We start from the raw sequence: 20,901 nt of genomic DNA on the forward strand, positions 1-20,901 counted from the left end.
TATACTGGTGGCATGTTCTGACCCTCTGGGCTCAAGCCTAGACCCTGGTCAGCGGACCTACAGAGGCCTGGGCTTTCGGCTGCTGCTGATGTCAGTCAATAATAAGTCCCCACTTATTCTTGACCTTATTGGGGAGGAGCAGGCCAACCTGGCATGCATTACTGAGACCTGGCTGATACCAGAAGGGGGTGCTGCCCTTTCGGAACTGTGTCCAGCTGGGTTTAGGATTTGACACCAGCCGAGAACCCAGGGTTGGGGAGGGGATGTGGCAGTGGTCAACCGGGAATCTCTGCTGGCCTTCAGGGGCTCTGCTCCACAAGTTGCTGGATGTGAGACCCTGTTCTTGAGGTTGGGACACAGGATCAGTTGGGAGTTTTGCTTTGGTACCAGCCTCCCTGATACGTAGCAACTTCCCTGTCTGAGCTGCTAGAGGCCATCTTGGGGTTGGCAGTGGAGTTCCCCAGGCTTATGGTCTTGGAGGGCTTTAATCTGCCATTCCTGGGGTTGGCATCGGAGGCGGCTTGGGAGTTCGTGGCTACCATGGCAGCCATGGGTCTATCCCAGGACATCCACGGCCCAACTCGGGACAGTGGTTACACTCCAGACATGGTTTTCTTGTCTGAGCAGTGGCAGCATGATCTGGTGGGGGATTTGGTATTATCCCCTTTGTCATGGTCAGACCACTCCCTGGTGGCCTTGAGATTCTCCTGTGCTGCCCCCCTCCACAGGGAGGTGGGACCTATTTGAACAGTCCACCCCCAGTGACTGATGGACCCGCAAGGGTTCCAAAGGGAGCTGGGGGTTGTTCCTGAGGCCCTGCTTCATGATCCAGTGGAGGCCTTCGCCACAGCCTGGAATAAGGAGGTGGCCGGGGCCTTGGGCAGGATCACGCCTGTGTGGCCTCTCTTGGTCCATCAACCCCGGCACTCCCCGTGGTTTGTGGAGGAATTAAGGGTGCTGAAAAGGGCCAAGAGACGTCTAGAGCGCCGCTGGCAGAAAACTAAGGACGAGTCTGACCAAACACGGGTTAGAGCTGCTATTAAGGGCTACCTCGTGGTGGTAAGGGTGGCAAAATGCCATTAATTCTCCGCTCATATGGCATCCACAGAGTGTCACCCAGCAGCCCTGTTTAGGGTCACTCGGTCCCTCCTGGGTAGGGAGGGCTCGGAGGACCACCTACAGGGCCGTGCAGAGGAATTTGCTGAACACCTGACAGATAAAATCACTCAGATCCATTCTCAGTTGGAGGCCAAGCGTGAGGCGGGTCTAGTGGAGATGCCCAGGGAGCTGACTTACCCAGTTATCTGGGAACAGTTTGATCCTGTTGGACCTGAGGAATTGGACAGGGTCCTCAGGGCTGTTAGCATGGCTGCCTGTGTTTTAGATCCCTGTCCCTCCTGGTTGGTTAAAGCCACCAAGGAGGTGACATTAGGATGGGTACTGGCAGTGGTCAGTTCATCCTTACAGGAGGGGGTGTTCCTGAAGCCTTTTAGGAGGCCTTGGCCCTCAAGAAACCATCGCTAGATCCTACCCTTCTAGACAATTTTCATCCAGTTCCCCTCCTTCCCTTTTTAGGAAAGGTGGTGGAAAAGGTCACACAACAGCTTCAGAGGATCCTGGAGGAAGCAGATTATCTGTCAGGTATCAGGCCCAGTTATGGGACAGAAATAGCTTTAGTCACACTTTTAGATGATCATTGGTGAAAGCGGGAAGGGGGCATTGCATTCATCCTTGCTCTTCTTGACCTCTCGGTGGCTTTTGATACCATCGGCCATGGTATCCTTTTGGGTCAGCTGCAGGAGCTGGGGCACAGTTCTGTGCTGATTCAGCTCCTTTCTCCAAGGCTGATTCCAATTGGTGTTGATAGGGAGCAAGAGGTCCATCCCATGGCCACTACTTTGTGAGGCACCTCTTGCCGCAACTATTTAACATCTACGTGAGATCATCCGGCAGCATGGGATGAGGTATCATCAGTATGCGGATGATACTCAACTATATATCTCCATGATGATACCCTTTCGTGGTGCCTGGAGGCTGTAGGGGCCTGGATGGGGGACAACAGGCTTCAACTGAACCCTGGTAAGACGGAGTGGCTGTGGGTGCAGGGAGCCTCAAGATCTATGAGTTTATCATCTTTGATTCTTGATGGGGTTGCACTACCCCAGACAGACCTGGTACATAATCTGGGGGTCCTCCTAGACTCACGACTCCTGTCCGAAGAGCAGGTGGCAGTTGTGGCTAGGAGGGCCTTTGCACAACTTTGTGTTGTGCATCAGTTACTCCCTTCCTGGATCAGGAGGTTCTCCGCATGGTCACTCATGCCCTAGTCACCTTCTGGTTGGATTATTGCAATGCGCTCCACATGGAGCTACCCTCAAAGAGTATCTACAGAGAAGCTACAGCTGGAGCAAAGTGCAGTGGTGCGGACAGTTCTGAATGCCCCCGGGGGGCCTATATAATATGCGAGCTGCATTGATTGCCGGTTTGCTTCCGGATCCAATTCAAGGTGTTGGTTACCTTTAAAGCCCTTCATGGCACAGGACCAGGTTATCTGAGGAGCTGTCTTGTCCCCGTTACATCAGCCCACCCCACTCGGTCCAGCAGAAGGGGCACGTTGCGGACCCCACCAGTCAAGGAATTTTGAGTGGTGGGGTCTAGGAAGAGGGCTTTTTCTGCCATTGCCCCGCTCTATCGAACAACTTACCACCCGAGGTGCGGTGTGTCCCCACTCTCATGGCCTTCAGGAAGAGTATGAAGTCTTGGCTATGCCAGGCGCACCATTGGAATTGGCTTGTGGGGTAATTGATTCTACCCTCCCCCCGTCATCTTGAATGTTTTAATCTTTTTATGTATATGATCTTTAACTAATTAATGTGGATATTTATATTTTTAACTGTTTTCAGGTTTTACTTTAATTGTGAGCCACCCAGAGTCACCCTCCGGGGCAGATGGGCAGCATACAAATTTAATAGATAGATAGATAGATAGATAGATAGATAGATAGATAGATAGATAGATAGATAGATAGATGTCCAAAGACACTCTGTAGCCATCTAATAAATATGCATGTACTGCAAACTGATAGGTCCAAAAAAACAACCAATCATGCTATCAGCATTTATGCCATTTTTTCATTAACATGCAAGTACAAAGACCTAACTTCAAAAATGTGTTCATGTTGTACTGAAAATACAATCAATGAGGGGAAAGTAAATAATAATAAATAAAATAAAAATATGACAATTGAGAAAAAGGAATAGCTAGTTGGTATTTAACTCCCATGAATGTGAACATTTCACCACATTAAATGAGTGGGAACCTGATGCATATATTTGCATTATCTCTTTTAATATATTTACAAAAATTTAAAATCTTACATGTTTCATATTAACATATAACATATCAGTTTATAACACAACAGAAGCCTTGCTCATCATCATTAGTAGCCAGAAGTCTAAATTTACAGTTTTTGTAACACTGATTTTTTTTTACTTTTATTAATTACATTATTTTTGTTTGAGGTTTATCAATATTATAAAACATACAGCCAAAGAGAGAGAGAGAGAAAAGAGAATTCGCTGCCTCCCTTGATTAGCCTGTATTTTCATAATTGCTGTTTATCACTATGGTTAAACAATGTTGTCTGCCTACACACGAATGATTGTTGTCTTGCATTTTAAATTAGCTCTAACAGTCTATATAAAAATCTGAAATAACTGGCATTATCCCTATATTTAAACAGAGGCTTTGTTTAGGTCTCTATATATTTTTTTCCCCTCATACCTTTGGTTTATTTTTATTTTGTTTGGCACCATGTAGTTTATCTTTTTGTAATAAGCAAGAATAATAACAATAACAATAATAATAATTTTAAAAAGTTTTTAGAATCAAGGGGCAAAGACAAGATAATTAGTCAATAGGGCAGGATAGACAATTATTGGAAAGATAAATATACACATTCTGTATACTGAATGCATATAATTATAGCAGTAATTTTTGCCTTCTTATCCAAGTGGGTGTAACTATAAGTAGAAAGAGTAACTAGACAAAACAGATATATGATCCTGCAGTGGTTCATCAATCGCAGTGTAGGAGAGGGGTGTATAACTTAATTACTGCCCCCCGACACACACACACAGTCTTTCCCACCTGCAAGCAAAATATGGTTACTTTTATTCCATTACATAAGGCAGTGTTGTCCAAACTTGGCCACTTTAAGATGAGTGGACTTCAACTCCCAGAATTCCCCAGCCAGCCATGTTGGGAGTTGAAGTCCACTCATCTTAAAGTGGCCAAGTTTGGACAACACTGACATAAGGAATACAACATTTAAATTTGCACCTTTTCAAATTTTAAATCCAGATTAGCTGCAAGGTGCACTTCTTTTACTTCTTTTGAATTAATAGATTAAAACTTCTAGCTATAAAAATAATATTATAGATTATATGGCTTTCTGTCTTCATGGCTTTACTCCTCTACCCCTGAAAGAGAAGGTGTCTTTTAAAATGCTTTATGTGAAAGACTTAGAATGGTTCTTGGGGCAAACTGCAGTGAAGCAAGCAAACATTTTTTTTCCCCAATTTTCTGCCAAATAAAGTTTTGAGAATTAGTGTTTAAAGCTGCAGCTCCTGCCTTGAATGTATTAGAAAATACATCAGCTGCTATCATAGTCAGTTTAGTAAGAGTAGTCATTAGAAATAAGAACTGGCTGTCAGAGTGTCCTTAAATATCAAGATATTAATGAATGGTTTAGTGCAGCCACTCCTGAAGACATATCTTATTAACAGAAACATTATCCTTAAACCATACCCAATATGACTAATAAACATCTGTTAGTGTACCTAACTTATAATCACCAGAAGAATAAAACCAAAGTTGCTGGAACACAGTGGTACTGCTGGAAAGGTAACCATTAATGTTATTATTTAAAGACTTCTTAATTTGAATGAGTTTCTGGATATAAATAAAAGGTCCGTAGCAAATACTTTCCCAAATCAATGCCTTGTATTATAACGCAAATCAAATATTCAGGTTTTCCCAATAAGAGTAAAAACTACATTATGATAATAATGCTTCTGGAAAATGTAAACAAATTCCTAATAACTAAGAAATCTTTTTTTTTTTTTTAGTTAAAATAATTCATGGAAAACTCTGACAGTTATTCGTGGAACTCTGACAATGTCATGGAAAATTCATGACAGTATAAACACATCTCTTAATGTCCCTCCATTTTTCAGTAGAGAGATGCATAATAGTGTTTATGCTGAAGTATTAATGCTTCAGTATCTAGAATTCATTTACCTGGTTTTCATTTGTATTTTTATTAAGTATAATAAATAATTTGGCAAAAACTATATTTATCGGCACCACAGGGACAATGCTGGTTTTACAGTAACATTTTTCACTGACAGACCAAAAAGAGAGAAACCCTATAGCCTTTATAATAAGAAGGTTTTCAAGGTAATCCAGTAATGACTCATTTCTTCTAATCTTGCTAAATAAAGCAACTGGGGAACAAAGCAAGCCTCTGGTTACATTTGTAAAAGCAGCAGATTATACAGTATGAGATCAAACAGAGTGCAAGCTTATCTTGAAATCGCCATTGCACTATTGCTGATCAGTTCTCAACCATACTTGTGAGAGAGGAGTTTAAAATGCTTTTTTTTTTAGTAATGTTCTGTCCTATATATTCTAATGTAAGATTGATTATTGATGTTCAGGATAGACATAAATAGTGTCATTTAAAAACATCTATTTCCTAGTTATTGTTTACCATTTTTTAAACCCCACTCTCTTTTTTCGCTGAAGTTCAGCCGTGATTTATATGTATAATTAGCACTGCAATTTCCTCAGCCTGATAAACTGCTAATGACCCCAGAGATTCTATCCAGAAAGTGCAAGGCAAGGCATGGAATGGGAATGTTTGCACTGATTTTGAGATGGCTCTCGCAGGAAAAAACAGAATTTCACTTATTTCTTTTTCTTTAAAAAAGAAAAGAAAAGGCTTCTCAAAGAGAAATACACATTCCTTGCCAATTCTAGTGCAGAAGGATTTATAGAAACTTGACTACTATATTTGGGATGGATAAGTCAAAAGGAGGAGAGCCAACGGCTCTCCTTGCCAGTGGAATAAAGAGCTGGCAAGTAGCCTGGCTCTTCGTAATTCCTCTCCGGGCAAGGAGAGGACCTGAGATCGCCCATAAGCAGTCTCTAGTGGGTTTAGAGCTCTGAGAGATTAGCAAATAGCTATCTTGCTCAACCCACAGTCAGTGCCTTTAAAGACACTGGGTTCACATAGGAAATTGGAAATTGCTTGTTAACTGCTTTTCAGCTATTAGGAACCTTTGAACTGACAGGTTTAACAGCACTGGGTGAGTTTCCTTAAAACCTTAGCAAAAGAAGTTTTAACTACAAGTTTAAGAACTTAATTTTTTTTTCTGAAATAAACAGCAAAAGTGTGATTAAAACTTTGATTTTAGAAAGTTACAAACAGACCAAGAGTCCAGGTAAATTTGAAATAAGATTTTGGAATTAACAATAAGAATTCTTCCCATGGGAAAATACTTTTGTTTTAAATTCCTTAAAAAAATGATAGGATGGGATTTGAAAGTTGGACACTAGAGGGAACTAGGAGGAACTAAAGATTACAATTAAAGGAGAAGAACACTTAATACAGAATGGAGCAAAATATTTTAATATCGGACATGTTGAAGGATATTTTTGAACAATGGACCTAGAAGTTAATTTTAAGAGTATCTGCCTCTATAGATAGACTGTGTTTAAAAGATGTTATGGAAGAGGAACAAGTTTTATTGGACAAGGTTGAGCCTGATCTGAAAGTGGATTTAAAAATGACAAGCTACAAGAATGATATGGAAAAAGATGCTACACTGGACATACAAAAGAAACCAGCTGATGTCTTAATAATTAAAAGGGATATACAAATAACAAACCAAGAGAGTGACCTGGATAACCTTCCTATATTGTATTTACAAAAGAGGCTTGCTAAAGATTTGAAGAATTTTGTGAGAAGGGACCAAGAAAAAATGAAAAGAAATAAAGTTTTAGGACATTATTTGAAGGGACTAAAGATCAAGATTGTTAAAAGTAAAAGGAAGGAATAAAAAGTTGGTTTATTTGATCAAGGTTAAAATAGATACAGGTAGTCCTCATTTAACAACTACAATTGGAACCAGAATTTAGGTCACTTAGCAATGTGGTCATTAAGCATGACCAGACCTGATTTTACAACCTTTTTTACAGTAGTCATTAAGTGAATCACATGGTCATTAAGCAAATCACATATTTGTTAAGGGAATCACATGGTTCCCCATTGATTTTGCTTGCCAGAAGCCAGTTGGGAAGGTCACAAATGGTGATCATGTGACCCTGGGATACTGTGACTGTTGTGTGAGCTGGTGTTCAAGATTCTGTTAATATAGCCTATTCAATAAAGTAGAGTTCTAGTGTTTCTTATGGTGTCTGTTTCTGGACCTGGTCTACCTCAAATGGCTAGTGTGCGCTCTCTGCCTGTGCATTTGGAAAGAACTGCTATTTTCCTGGTACAAAATACCCAGGTCACTGCTGAGGTGATGGAAGACTGAAGAAGAGCTGATATGGGGAAGAAGGGTGGTGGGAAACTACAAACCTGTTAGCTTAGTGTTTGTTCCAGGAAAGGTGCAGAACAGGTAATCAAGCAGCATGTCTATGATGCTTAGAAGAAAATGCTACTGTTGTTGGGAGCCAACATGGATTTGTCACAAACAAGTTGGTCAAGAGAATACTATAGATGTAATGCAGTGTATCTTGATCTCAGCAAAACTATTTAATAATCCTTTTCAACAAAATGGGCTAAAGAGTACTATAGTCTGATGAATCTGCACCTGCCTGAACAACTGCACAAAAGGGTGCTCATAAATTGTACTGCATCAGCCTGAAGGGAGGTAATGGTTTGGGTTCAGCAGGGCTCTATTGTTGGCCCTGTGCTATTTCATATCTTTATAAATTATCTAGAAAACTGGACTAAAGCAAATGCTACCAAGTTTACAGGTGACAACACAGGTAAGAGAATTGGCTAACACCTTAGAAATAAAAGTCATGACAAAAGATGACCTTGATAAGCCTGAACATTGGGCCAAGCCCAATATGATAATGTTCAACAGTAACAGGTACAGTATAAGATGTCTGAGTGGAAAAAAATAAAAGATGTAGGGAGAGGATTAGGGAGAACTGACGTGGCAGATTAGAATGCACTTCTAGTACTATATCTAGTTCTGAACACTTAGCCTACTTTAGAAGGGGACATGGAAAACCCAGAACAGATTCAGGGGATTTCTACCAGGATAAGGGGACTTGAAACCAAGCCATACGAGTGTCAGTTAATGTAATTAGCCATGTTTAGCTTGGAAAAGAGAATGAAAGGAAATACGACAATTTTATTTTTTGGGTGCCTTCAAATCAGTTTTTGACTCCTAGTAACTGCCTGGGCTAGTCCCTGCAGTTTTCTTAGCAAGGCTTTTCAGTAGTGGCTTGCCTCCTTGTTAGAGCTGAAAGAGAGTAACTGGCCCAAAGTCAGCTGGCTTTGTGCCTAAGACAAGACTACACCAAACTGGCTCTCACAACAGTGGCCTAGAAATATTTTAAAGCTGTTACATACTTAGGGAGGTGGGCATGTCCTCTCTTGGAACCAAGGGCAAGACAAGGACTAATAAGTTGAAATCAGAAGGAGGTTCAAGTTGAATATTAGGAAAAATGTCCCAGTGGCCAACACTGTGAAGCAGTGAAACAGTTTGCATAGAATGATGGTAGATTCTCTTCATTTGTTGTTTTGAAACAGGAAGGTTAATGGATTTCTAACCTAAACAGGGGGTTTAAGCAGATGTCTTATAAGGTCCCTTTCAACTAATACATTGTATGATTCTATAACCAGTGAGTTCCCTCTCCACTTTTTGTTTCAAATATGCATTCGCTCTCATAAAGTATTTATGTCACCTGAAATACGACAGTAGCATTGCTGTCTCTTCATGCTATCCTTACAAATTGCTCTGTGACTTCTTTTCCAACATCAGGGAATAGTTTGAGAATATCAGGCACTAGAATTAGCAACATAGCTTGCCAGAAAAGAACACCCTAGAAGACAACCTCTAAAGAGACTTAGTTCGATTAAATTGAGTATGTTCCCTTTAATAAATAATCAGTAGTCACTTGTAGTAGCCTATGACTAATTCAAGCTGAAATTCTTCCCTGTTCTAGTCAGGGATCCTTGTTTTAGCATAATAAACCTAAAGTTGTCTCTGAAATAATCCCACTCACCTAAGCAAGACCTTTCTCTAGTTGTCTGATTAAACATCCAGCAATAAATGGCAACAGTAATGCTGATTTCAGATATACACAATAAATAGAAACCCTACAGTTCAATGAATCATTGATTATATAATTCAGAGGCTTTTTTTCCAAATAAGAGCAATGTCTGACTTTTTTTTTTTAAAGTACAATTAAAGCATAGGAATAATTTTTGATATTACTACTTTTTAAGCTACAATAAACAGAACTGTAATATTGCATGCAATACTTCTCAACAGACTTCTCTTTTACCCCCTATCCATGTGATTTATCATTAATTAAATATTTTCTCTAATTACATGGATGGCTACAACTGGATCATTATGTAATCTACACAGCAAAATATGCTAATAATAAATAAAAAAAGGATTGTGGTATTTAAAAGATAATACAGAATGATTTGAACAATACATGCCCGTGACATCTCAAAGACACATATTTATTCTTGCACAGACATTTGTAATCTAAAGTGCATTTTGTTAGTAGGCAGCTAATAATATTATTCTCTAGAGAAGTTTGTAAATGGTGAACTACAGGGAGATTCCTCTTTTCATGTTGACAGAAGAGTCAAAATAAACTCTCTCTTTGGAATAAAAGATTTCTCAGTGCAAATCCTAAAGAGATGTGGTTCCTTTGAAAGATCCAAGGCGCATTGCTGAACTTTAAATTTTTGTTAATAATGGGAAGGTCTGTGGGACTTCAATTTTAAATAGATATTTGCATCACAATTTATTGATCTTAACAGTTAGGAACCCAAAAGATAATTGTAACTTTAGATCTTACAGAACAGTTATCTGCAGTTTGTCATTTTCAGTCATAATGTGCTACTCTTAGGAAGTATATTGCTTTTGGGAAATATTTCAACTTAAATAAACAAATTACTTTTGACAAATACTTCATTAATAGAACATTTGAATAAAATAAGATGTTCTATTAAAAAAACAGGTTTTTTAAAAAAAAACTTGTGCTGGTTTGTCAATGTTTATCTATAGATAGATATGCCATAATAACAACTTAATTGATTCCACAGGTTACTAGGGAAACACATCTAAATCCATTAGAATCAATGGAATTTATGCAGCCAGCAAGATTCCGTACCTTGATTGCTTTTTCTTTTTAAAAAATATAATAGGAGAAGGCAGTTATTTGACCAGTGCCAATGTACTGCAAATGCTGAAGAAAGAAAATAGATTAAATTGGTTTCACTATATAAGTTTGGGATATACTTATCAATGGCAAATGTTCAAATACTGGTCCAACAGAAAGTTAATTTCATATTTTATTGCTGAAGGGAATATAGAAACATGAGTGATATTCACATTTATCTCTGCTAGTAATATAATGAACGAATCAGTTCTCCAGAAGAAGAAACCTATCTATTTAAAAAATGGATACCTATTTTGTAGGATTGTGGATAGCATGAGTTAAACACCACTGTGGAAAAGAAATAAATGAAACAGTTTAATTCTGTGTTAGCAGAAAGAAATATGAGGCAAGGGTGTTCAGTTGCAAAGCATATAGAACACTAGAAGGTTAAAAAGGTATCAGACAAAGAGCATCAGAGAGTTTCAACAGGTTCAAAAAAATTATCAATCATCAATCAATCAATCTATTCATAAACTGCTTCAGTTAAGGTGAGTCAAAGTGGTATACAAGAGCAACATCTGTAACCCAATGTAATAACAATAAAACACAGTGATATATAATATAAGAAACACAACATATATTATGGCTTAAAAATTACAATTAATACAACATTGCTGGCACCAGGAGCTCTACAGTACTCACATCCCAAAAGCCTTTTTGAGCACCCAGGTTTTTACGATCTTCCAGAAGGGTATAAAAGTGGGAACCATCCTTAACTTGGGAGGCGGGAATCTCCACAGATAAAATACTATATAAAGTAGATGTTCTCTCTGAACTGTGAGTAAAAGGTCATAACTAGTATGCTGTCATATAATATAAATAAACTTGATTTTGTCTACTTAAAAAATTAAGACGGCAGCATTTTGATATTCCTCTATGTTAAAATAACCAGGTTTGCTCAGATTACACCCCTGTTGTGCGAGCTGCATTGGCTCCCAGTTTCCTTCCAGGTGCAATTCAAGGTGCTGGTTATCATTTTTAAAGCCCTGTGTGGCATGGGACCAGATTATCTATGAGACTGCCTCTCTCTGAGGGTGTCTGCCTGTCCCACCAGGATGAATAGGGTGGGCACAGTCCAGGTCCCTTCCTTTAAACACTGTTATCTTGTGGGTCCTCAGAAGTGTGCCTTCTCCATTGCAGCCCCTGCCCTTTGGAACATCTTCCCCCCTGAGATCTGACAAGCCCCCACCTTTTTAACCTTCCAGAGAGCACTTAAGACCTGGGTCTTCCCCCAAGCATTGGGATAGGGTGAGGTCAAAGTGAGAAAGTAGCAAGTGACATCAGGGAAGTGTGGTTGTGGTACCAGGGTTTTCTCTTTTAGTTTTATTGATTCTTGTGTTTTTATTGTATATATTGTTTTATTTTGTAAGCAGCCCAGAGGTTGGCTTTGAGATGGGCAGCTATACAAATGTTTTATTACTTATTTAAATAAATAAATAATAAACTACATTTATAGACTCATCATAGGACTTGCTCCAGCATCAGCACAAGATGCATGTAAATGAGGTTGAGGATGTAATCTTCCTGCCTGATAGTCATTATAAATTTATTTAGATATATATTAATATTAATAAAAACTTGTTGGGGAAAATGCACCACAGATGTTTTCAGCTGAAGGCCCACAAAATTATATTCAAACCCTGGCAATATCCCTTTATGCTACTTTGTGTTGGTATTAATTGTACTTACTAATCCTGGCTTAATTCAAAAGTTCAAGTCTGAACATCCTAATTTTTCTGTGAGCTTTCCCTGAAGGACATATCCACTCCTTCCACAATTCACATCTTCACATATTTTTTATATTTTCCTCAGCATTACAAAACCGAAGTTATTTTTTACAAAATACAATCCATTTGTAAATAACAGAAATATGCTTTCCTAGAAAAGCTACTTTGAAGAAAACATTTTCCTTGCTTACTGTTTAATTTCTTCAAATTATCACACTTGATTAGTTTTCTTCTTCTAAGTTTTTAGCTGTATTTTTGTCCTCAACTAAAATACTTCCTGAATCATACCAACAACAAAATGGTGGGGAAAGAATGGGTTAAGGTTTCCACCATACCTCGCTGATAGAATCTCACCTATACATTAGATTTTCTATTTGTGCGTCCCTGGCATATACTGGATACAAATAATACAAGTGCTAGATAAAATTACATAAAATCTAAGTATGATGTTCTAGAAACAAAATAGAATAACATAAAATTTACCAAAACAGTATCCATATCTATATCTCTCTATATACAGGTGAAACTCGAAAAATTAGAATATCGTGCAAATGTTCATTTATGTCAGTATGGCAACTCAAAAGGTGAAACCAATATATGAGATAGACGCATTACATGCAAAGCGAGATATGTCAAGCCTTACTTTGGTATAATTGTGATGATTATGGCATACAGCTTATGAAAACCCCAAATTCACAATCTCAGAAAATTAGAATAGTGTGAAAAGGTTCAATATTCTAGGCTCAAAGTGTCCCACTCTATTCAGCTAATGAATCCATAACACCTGCAAAGGGTTCCTGAGCCTTTAAATGGTCTCCCAGGCTGGTTCAGTAGGAATCACAAGCATGGGAAAGACTGCTGACCTGACAGTTGTGCAGAAAACCATCATTGACACCCTCCATAAGGAGGGAAAGCCCCAAAAGGTAATTGCAAAAGAAGTTGGATGTTCCCAAAGTGCTGCTCGTCAATAGCACATCAATAGAAGGTTATGTGGAAGGGAAAAGTGTGGTAGAAAAAGGTGCACAAGCAGCAGGGATGACCGCAGCCTGGGGAGGATTGTCAGGAAAAGGCCATTCAAAAGTGTTGGGGACTTTCACAAGGAGTGGACTGAGGCTGGAGTTAGTGCATCAAGAGCCACCACATACAGACGGATCCTGGACATGGGCTTCAAATGTCGTATTCCTCTTGTCAAGCCGCTCCTGAACAACAAACAACAACAGAAGCGTCTTACCTGGGCTACAGAAAAAAAGAACTCGTCTGTTGCCCAGTGGTCCAAAGTCCTCTTTTCTGATGAGAGCAACTTTTGTATCTCATTTGGGAACCAAGGACCCAGAGTCTGGAGGAAGAATGGAGAGGCACACAATGCACGATGCTTGAAGTCCAGTGTGAAGTTTCCACAGTCTGTGTTGATTTGGGGAGCTATGTCATCTGCTGGTGTTGGTCCACTGTTCAGGGTCAACGCAGCCGTCTACCAGGAGATTTTGGAGCACTTCATGCTTCCTTCCGCAGACAAGCTTTATAGGGATGCTGACTTCATTTTCCAGCAGGACTTGGCACCTGCCCACACTGCCAAAAGTACCAAAACCTGGTTCAATGACCATGGGATTACTGTGCTTGATTGGCCAGCAAACTCGCCTGACCTGAACCCCATAGGGAATCTATGGGGCATTCCCAAGAGAAAGATGAGGGACATGAGACCAAACAATGCAGCGGAGCTGAAGGCCGCTATTGAAGCATCCTGGTCTTCCATAACACCTCAGCAGTGCCACAGGCTGATAGCATCCATGCCACGCCGCATTGCGGCAGTCATTGTTGCAAAAGGGGCCCAAACCAAGTACTGAGTACATATGCATGCTTATACTTTGCAGAGGTCCGATATTGTTCTATTTCCAATCCTTGTGTTGTTGATGTCATGCAATATTCTAATTTTCTGAGATTGTGAATTTGGGGTTTTCATAAGCTGTATGCCATAATCATCACAATTATACCAAAGTAAGGCTTGACATATCTCGCTTTGCATGTAATGCGTCTATCTCATATATTGGTTTCACCTTTTGAGTTGCCATACTGACATAATGAACATTTGCACGATATTCTAATTTTTCAAGTTTCACCTGTATGTATATATATAACCTGACTATGGAAAGTATTGTTCAACCAAGTAAAACCTAGGACACCTATGAATGACTGAACAGTCTTGTAGTTGTAATGAATAGACCTATTTAATTAGAGCCACATAATGGCTTAATTACCATGTGAACACGTTTAGCAACTATCTGAATAAATCTTACAATTATTTGTGCAGAAACAAGCTTGGAAGAATTTATTAGCTTAGAAATTTTCTAAAAATCAGTATCCCTTACCATCATCCAACCAAATACCCAAGGTTATGTGACCGTGGAGCAAGACTGCTTAAAGCAGCCTTGAAACAGGATTACCATGCTTTAAGAATCAATCAGAAGTAGAAACTTTGAGATAGTTAAGATTTAAGTTTGATCTTCATAGTGTGGGTGTGAGTGCTTTTTAACAACCTATTCAAGACAATTGGAAACAATCATCAAGCCATCTTCAGGGATAGCTATGACAGTCACTAATTAGAGAATGGGAGCAATGCCAAATCTATCAATGGGCTTTGCCGTAACAGCTGCACGACGCACAGAACAGGCAAGCAGACTGAGCTACTCAAAGTACAAGGGAGAAACTAGATGGAAGAAAAATAAGAGATTAAAAAATATAAGACATTATTGACATTCTTCTTGGAAAAGCAGAACTATCATAAGCATTAGTTAGAAAGTTAGTAGTAATGGAATTTTCCCATTAATAACATCAGATGACTCCACAACCTCTAAAAGTAAGAAACTGGAGTCATGATTCAAGATAATTAGAATCTAAGTCATGTGTGACTCAGATCCAGTGAGATTAAAGTGTATGAAGTGGAGTGGGAATATTGTAAAAGTTCATCACAGGTTTACCAGGGTTCCTTTTGGGGGGGTTCTCTTATCACTTAGCTGGGATTCTCTTATCACTTAGCTGATAAGAGAATCATTGAATAGAATGAGAGTGAAACTGATCTTCAAGCAGGCATATTTTGCCTCAGGGATAGAAAATTATTACACCCTGGAGTCCAAGATGCAAGAAAAGGCAATTATACTAAAAGTGGTTCAACACACCAATGTTTCCATCCCCCAATTCCTCACAAAAGAGTTCAAAACTGGTCATCATCTTCCTTTCTGTTGACCTTGAAAATCAACATGAAGAAAACAGTGTACATAATATCCTTTTTCTCCAACTGACTATACTAATAGGAGAGTATAAAAATGTCAACTAATTCATTCCTCACCTTAGTCATCACTGGTTCTGGAGAAACAAACATCCCCTCATCTCATTCCCCACAGAAAGTAAATACATTTTTGGTTTACCTCCTATGATTGCCTTTTAGTATATGAACTTCTGTGTACTTGATTGGGCATGGGGGTGGGGATCACCAACAATAAAAAAACAAAAACACAGAATTCCTCTATGAGGAAAGATTGATTGTAAACAAGGTAAACAAAACCACTGAAATTCTTCAAAGTCTTTCCAGTTGCCTTTCTAACATTATTCTGTTATATTTAAAAGTCCCAATAAGTGGTCAGGGAGAAATGCTAGCAGGTTGCCAAATTGACAACTGGCACTTTTCCCAAGAGGTGTGCCCAAAACTGCATGTTGTTACAGTAGTAAGTTGGAAGACAGGGAAGTAAGTTCTAAAGAGTGCATACAGAAATACAGTCCAGTATGGGGAAGAGATAAAAAATATATATTCCCCATATATAGTTTAAGTAATCTTCATTTGCCTCATGTATAGCTTCAGACATCAGCAAGAATTTGCCACCCTACTAATATACTAACCCTAAAGTCATTACAACAATAAACAGTTACAATTCTATATATATTTAACTAATGCAAATAGTTTGTGAATATACATATATTTATTTCTAATACAATTATATAACTATCGGGCTTTTTCCTAACCTACTGTATTTTGTATAAATGAGTCCAATATTTCATTATATTTGTTGATACAAAGTCTATGTCTATAGGCAACCTGCTCATAAGTAGCAAGTGTAATCAGGTCTTCAGTCCATTGAGTGAATGGGGCCATACATTTATCTTTCCAGTGTTGCAATATATTCAGTTTGAGAGCATTCGCCTTTCCCCAAAGGGTGAGGTTTCATGACTCCCATCTGGGGTTAATGACTCCCATTCTAACTTAAACTTGCCGATTAGCAAGATATGCTAGGTCAAGGAGAAAGTTTAATTTCAGCTTTAGAAAACCTAAGAAAAGTTTCTTTGACTACCACATTAGAAGCCTTGCTAGCACACGAGATAAAATTGTGATGTGATAAAAGTGATCACCTCTCACTGACATTACTTTAGACATAATTCTTTGGCCTTTACTTCTTTTCCTTGGATAATGCTTACAAAAGTATAATTATGCCTTAGAAACCTCCCAGAAAAGTCACCAAGTAAATTCTATCACCTGTGTATTAATACTTAGTTCTCTGCCAAAAGTAGGACAATTATCCCTAAAAGTAACTTAAACCATTTATCATTTCCATCTCAGAATTCTGATGAGTCATTGTAGGCAAGACTTTTACCACAGTTTCAGTTTCATTAACTGTGCTTTGAGCTTATAACCAATTACTTAGTAAACGGAATAGCAAAGACTTCTTAACCAGAGGATTACTAATGTTTATCTCATGCACAAAATGGATTCCCACTATTACCACCACCGTTTTTCATCTACTCTAAAACTATTGTGCTTCTTTGCACAACAGTCAGTTAGGACATACTTAATATTTGTGTCTCTTAGTAGTTTGAATTATTACCATGAATTTTAGCTTTACAAATGCCTGTTATATTTTAAATGCAAGTTTTATTTTTGTTCCATCCATATGGCACAACCAAATTCATAAACAGAGTAATACATTATTAACAAAAATAAAGTCAAGACCAGATTGCAAACATTTAGAAACTGGTGTATTTATGACCAGTGAAAAATAGGGAAGCAAGGAAGCAAGACAGCAAGCAAGCCTTTTCCCCTAAATAATAAATCTTATACTGTCAATTAAATACATGTGCTACAGTAATATTCTTATACAATCTAGCAAATGTCAGAAGAAAATTGTTGAGTCACCTGCCTGTTTTGATTTCCTAACAAAAAGTCATTCTGAAAAAAGGAACAGTGATTACAGCTCTTTAACAGAATAAAAAATAATAATTTCTAACATTTATGGACAGTGACTTAGACATAATTACCTGGATTCACATTTACACATTTTCTAAGTCTTGTTAAAAATTATAGTACTTTGTATATGTTTTAGTTGTTCCTAGCTGCCCTGAGCTGTGCATAAAAGTAGGATATTTTAAAAACCTAATAACATTTACTTATTTGCTTATACTAGCATTATATTAAATAGGATTAAATAAGGTTTACATGAAATCTGCCCAGCCACTTTAAGGTAGCTTTTAAATAACAATTTGCTTCTCTAAATTTAAAAAAAAAAATCTATTTATGTTTTCTTAGTTGTAATGAGATTTCTTTGATTCTTCTAGACTAGCTGAAAATATAAAATTTGACAAGTCAAGGTGATGTTTCTATTATGCTTTCTGAAGTCTTCTGTGAAGATAATTTTCTTCTGTACATACTCTAGTTTGAAATTGTTCTAACAGTTTTCACAGCCTCTACTTCTGGTAATCCCTGCTAGTTTTCTGGTTCTTCTGCAATTGTTTCTGTTTCCAGTGACAAAGAGATTGCTTCTGCTGACTTTTTAAAATACTAATTCCTCCTCTTAAAATGACCTACAATTCCCTCTGTATCTTCCAGTTCATTGGCCTATAATTGAACCAATGAGAGCCAACAGAATGTTTGTTAATAAATGACCTATAAAACCTGACCTTTTGAATCTTCTTGACTAATATATAAAGTGACAGACCTAACTGTGAAGCATTAAGGTCATAACAACTTCTTTGTACTCATTGACAGTTACAGTAAGCTTACTTGTAGGCAAAGTAGCAGTGAGGCTTCAGCTAAAGCTGAACCTTTTTTTCCCCCCCACTGTTGTTGTCATTTCCAGATGAATTCTACCTGCCAAAACATACTCATTTTTTATATCAGCAACATATTAACACTAACTTTTTCCTCTGCTATTTTGTTCCATGTGGATCGTCTTCAACGCCATAATCAGGGAGAGTTTTCCTTGTCATGTCATGTTTAAAAATCATTCCTGGGGAAACTTGGCTAGCACCAATTCTGACATTATTTCAGGACTATATGAACTTTTACTTATTCGACTGCACATTCTAGCATGTAGCATGACTAGTTTTAACTGCCTTTTTATTGCTGATGCTACCATATCTTTATGATTTTATTGTATTGCAAAACTAACCCACCTGGGGCCTTCCAAATATCTCTGAACATCTAATCTCAGAAGCCCAATAGTGGGAATGATAAAAATTAATTCTTAGGAAGTCTGTGGGGTTACAGATTGCCCACCCAGTTGGGGAAAGAGAAAAGAAGGAGAACGTATAATGAGCATTATAATTACACAAACCAGACACTGTAATATTTGTTCCAGTAAAAAAAAAAAAAAAGCTTAAGATCTCATTGCAATGTGATATTGCCGATGGCATAAGCAATTACTTTAAATCATTTGTGAGCCATACACAAATCTACATCCAATATATGTATCAATGATTTTAATAGATTTATTTAGAAAAAAATGAAAGCCCTTATGCTGTTCTTTCTACTGAACAAATACTGCTCAAACTTTGCTGATATACTTCAGAATTATTAGAATCCAATTACTCTTTGAGCATTCTTGATCTGCAACAATGCACTATACTGTATGATTCTTCTCCCAAAATATGTATGATCCCAGTGCCAAAATCTAACACAATGAAATGAATTATGACAATAATCTTAACCCAAGGAAAAACAATATAGAAAATTCCATCAGGAAAATAATTTACTCATTGGATTGCATTTCACCAACATGAGAACAGGTTTTTTTAATATATTTCCCAAAAATACATTACATTAAATACAGCATTTTTAAATGTACAGGTAGTCTTCAGGTTACAATGGCAATTGGGACCGGACTCTCTGTTGCTAAGCAATGTGGTCATAAAATGCAGTATTGCGTGACCACATTGTTTAGCGCTGCCAATCCTGGCAGTCCCATCATAACCCCAAGACTGCCTGGGTTATTATGTGGGAAGAGGTGGGAGTCTCAGGCAAGCAGGCTGGTGGGTGAGAGCTGTGGATAAGAGCTATGGGCAGGGGGTGGGTGCTGCAGGCAGGCGCTATGGAGCATGGGTGTGTGCCATGGGTGGGAAAGTGGGCACTATGGCGGGTGGCAGTCATAAATGCAGGCCATCCTGAATTTTGATCACATGACCACAGGGGTGCTGCGACAGCCAGAACCTTGAGGATCAACCATAAGTCGATTTTGTCAGAACTGTCGTAACTTTAAACGGTCGCTGAGCAAATGAATGTAACCTGAAGGCTACCTGTAATGTCTATTTCCAAAGAATTTCTTTCAACATAACATATGGTGGTTGCAATTAAATTTTTAAAAACTCCCATATCTTTTCATCCTTGTAAACATATGTAAAGAAACTAAAGCAATATACAGGAATAAATCCATGATAACCTTAAACTTTGTTTAAAGAGGTTTGCTGAGAGAAGGGATTTCCACAGATAGTTAAATTAAGAAGGTGTTTAATGGAATAAAGGAAGGATATACATTTACCTAATCAGTTACTCTGAGAAATGTTTTCCATTTCACTTTGTCCTGTTGAAATCTACTTTTCTTTCCAATTTTTTTTAAGTATCCAATAAATTCAGTGACAGGGAGGATATTCTCTGAGTGAAAAAGGCTATTTTTGTCAGCATTAGAACTCTGGTGAATACCACCTAAGGCAAATTAAAGTAAATCCAGTAGCCCATATATAATGCTTTTATTTCAAGGGAGGTATGTGTGGTAACATTTTTTAGAACTTTTGGAGAAAAAAAGTAAACATCTATCAATTGGATTAGCAAAATTTTCTCATTCTGCACATCTTTAAATTCAGGACAGAGATGGATTGAAGAGAATGAAGATAATTACATTCAGCATGTAATAAATAGTTATATTTTCTAGATAAATGAGCAGTAACTTTTTTCTTTTTATTTAATATTTTTGGAGGACAAATTATATGGACCATCCTAATGCATTTTAAGAAAACTTTTTATTCTGTAAAAAAAAATCAGAACGCAAGAATGAAAGCAAGAATGAAGAAAAACTCAGTGACCCCCTGCTGACTCACATAACCCCTGTTGCTTCCCCCCTTTTCTGCACGGATCCAAATAAATGTTTATCCTTCCAGAGCCATATAGCTTCTTATACGGAAAGAGTATCTGAATCCTAGGGTTTCTGAAACATAATAAAACTGAAACTTGAAATGAATTTTGTCCAAAGCATAAGAAAAGAAAAGCATGTTTCTTTGATTCTAACTAGCATGACAGCAGGGATATAGAATTTCATCTTTTAACAATGGAAGTTCCATTAATCCTAGTGGAAGATACCAGATCTATCCTTTTACGTGACTAAACTGCCTACTACTGAAAATAATGGGAAATCTTGTACATGAAGGTCTCTACAGT

At 38.0% G+C, this 20,901-nt stretch overlaps 1 protein-coding gene and 1 pseudogene across 2 annotated transcripts in view; one reads left to right on the forward strand and one right to left on the reverse strand.

Annotated features, from left to right (window-relative positions):
- LOC148214175 (uncharacterized) overlaps nt 1-1,524 on the forward strand; it is a 52,402-nt pseudogene extending 50,878 nt beyond the window's left edge.
- Nucleotides 1-20,901, reverse strand: part of PDE4B (phosphodiesterase 4B) — a 224,325-nt gene that overhangs the window by 117,211 nt on the left and 86,213 nt on the right. The gene's annotated exons all lie outside the window — the stretch shown is intronic.

The sequence above is a fragment of the Python bivittatus genome, unplaced genomic scaffold (genome assembly GCF_059951505.1).
Source record: "Python bivittatus isolate LINGU-HERP-01145 unplaced genomic scaffold, Pbiv_v1 ctg000700_np1212, whole genome shotgun sequence".
Classification (NCBI taxonomy): domain Eukaryota; kingdom Metazoa; phylum Chordata; class Lepidosauria; order Squamata; family Pythonidae; genus Python; species Python bivittatus.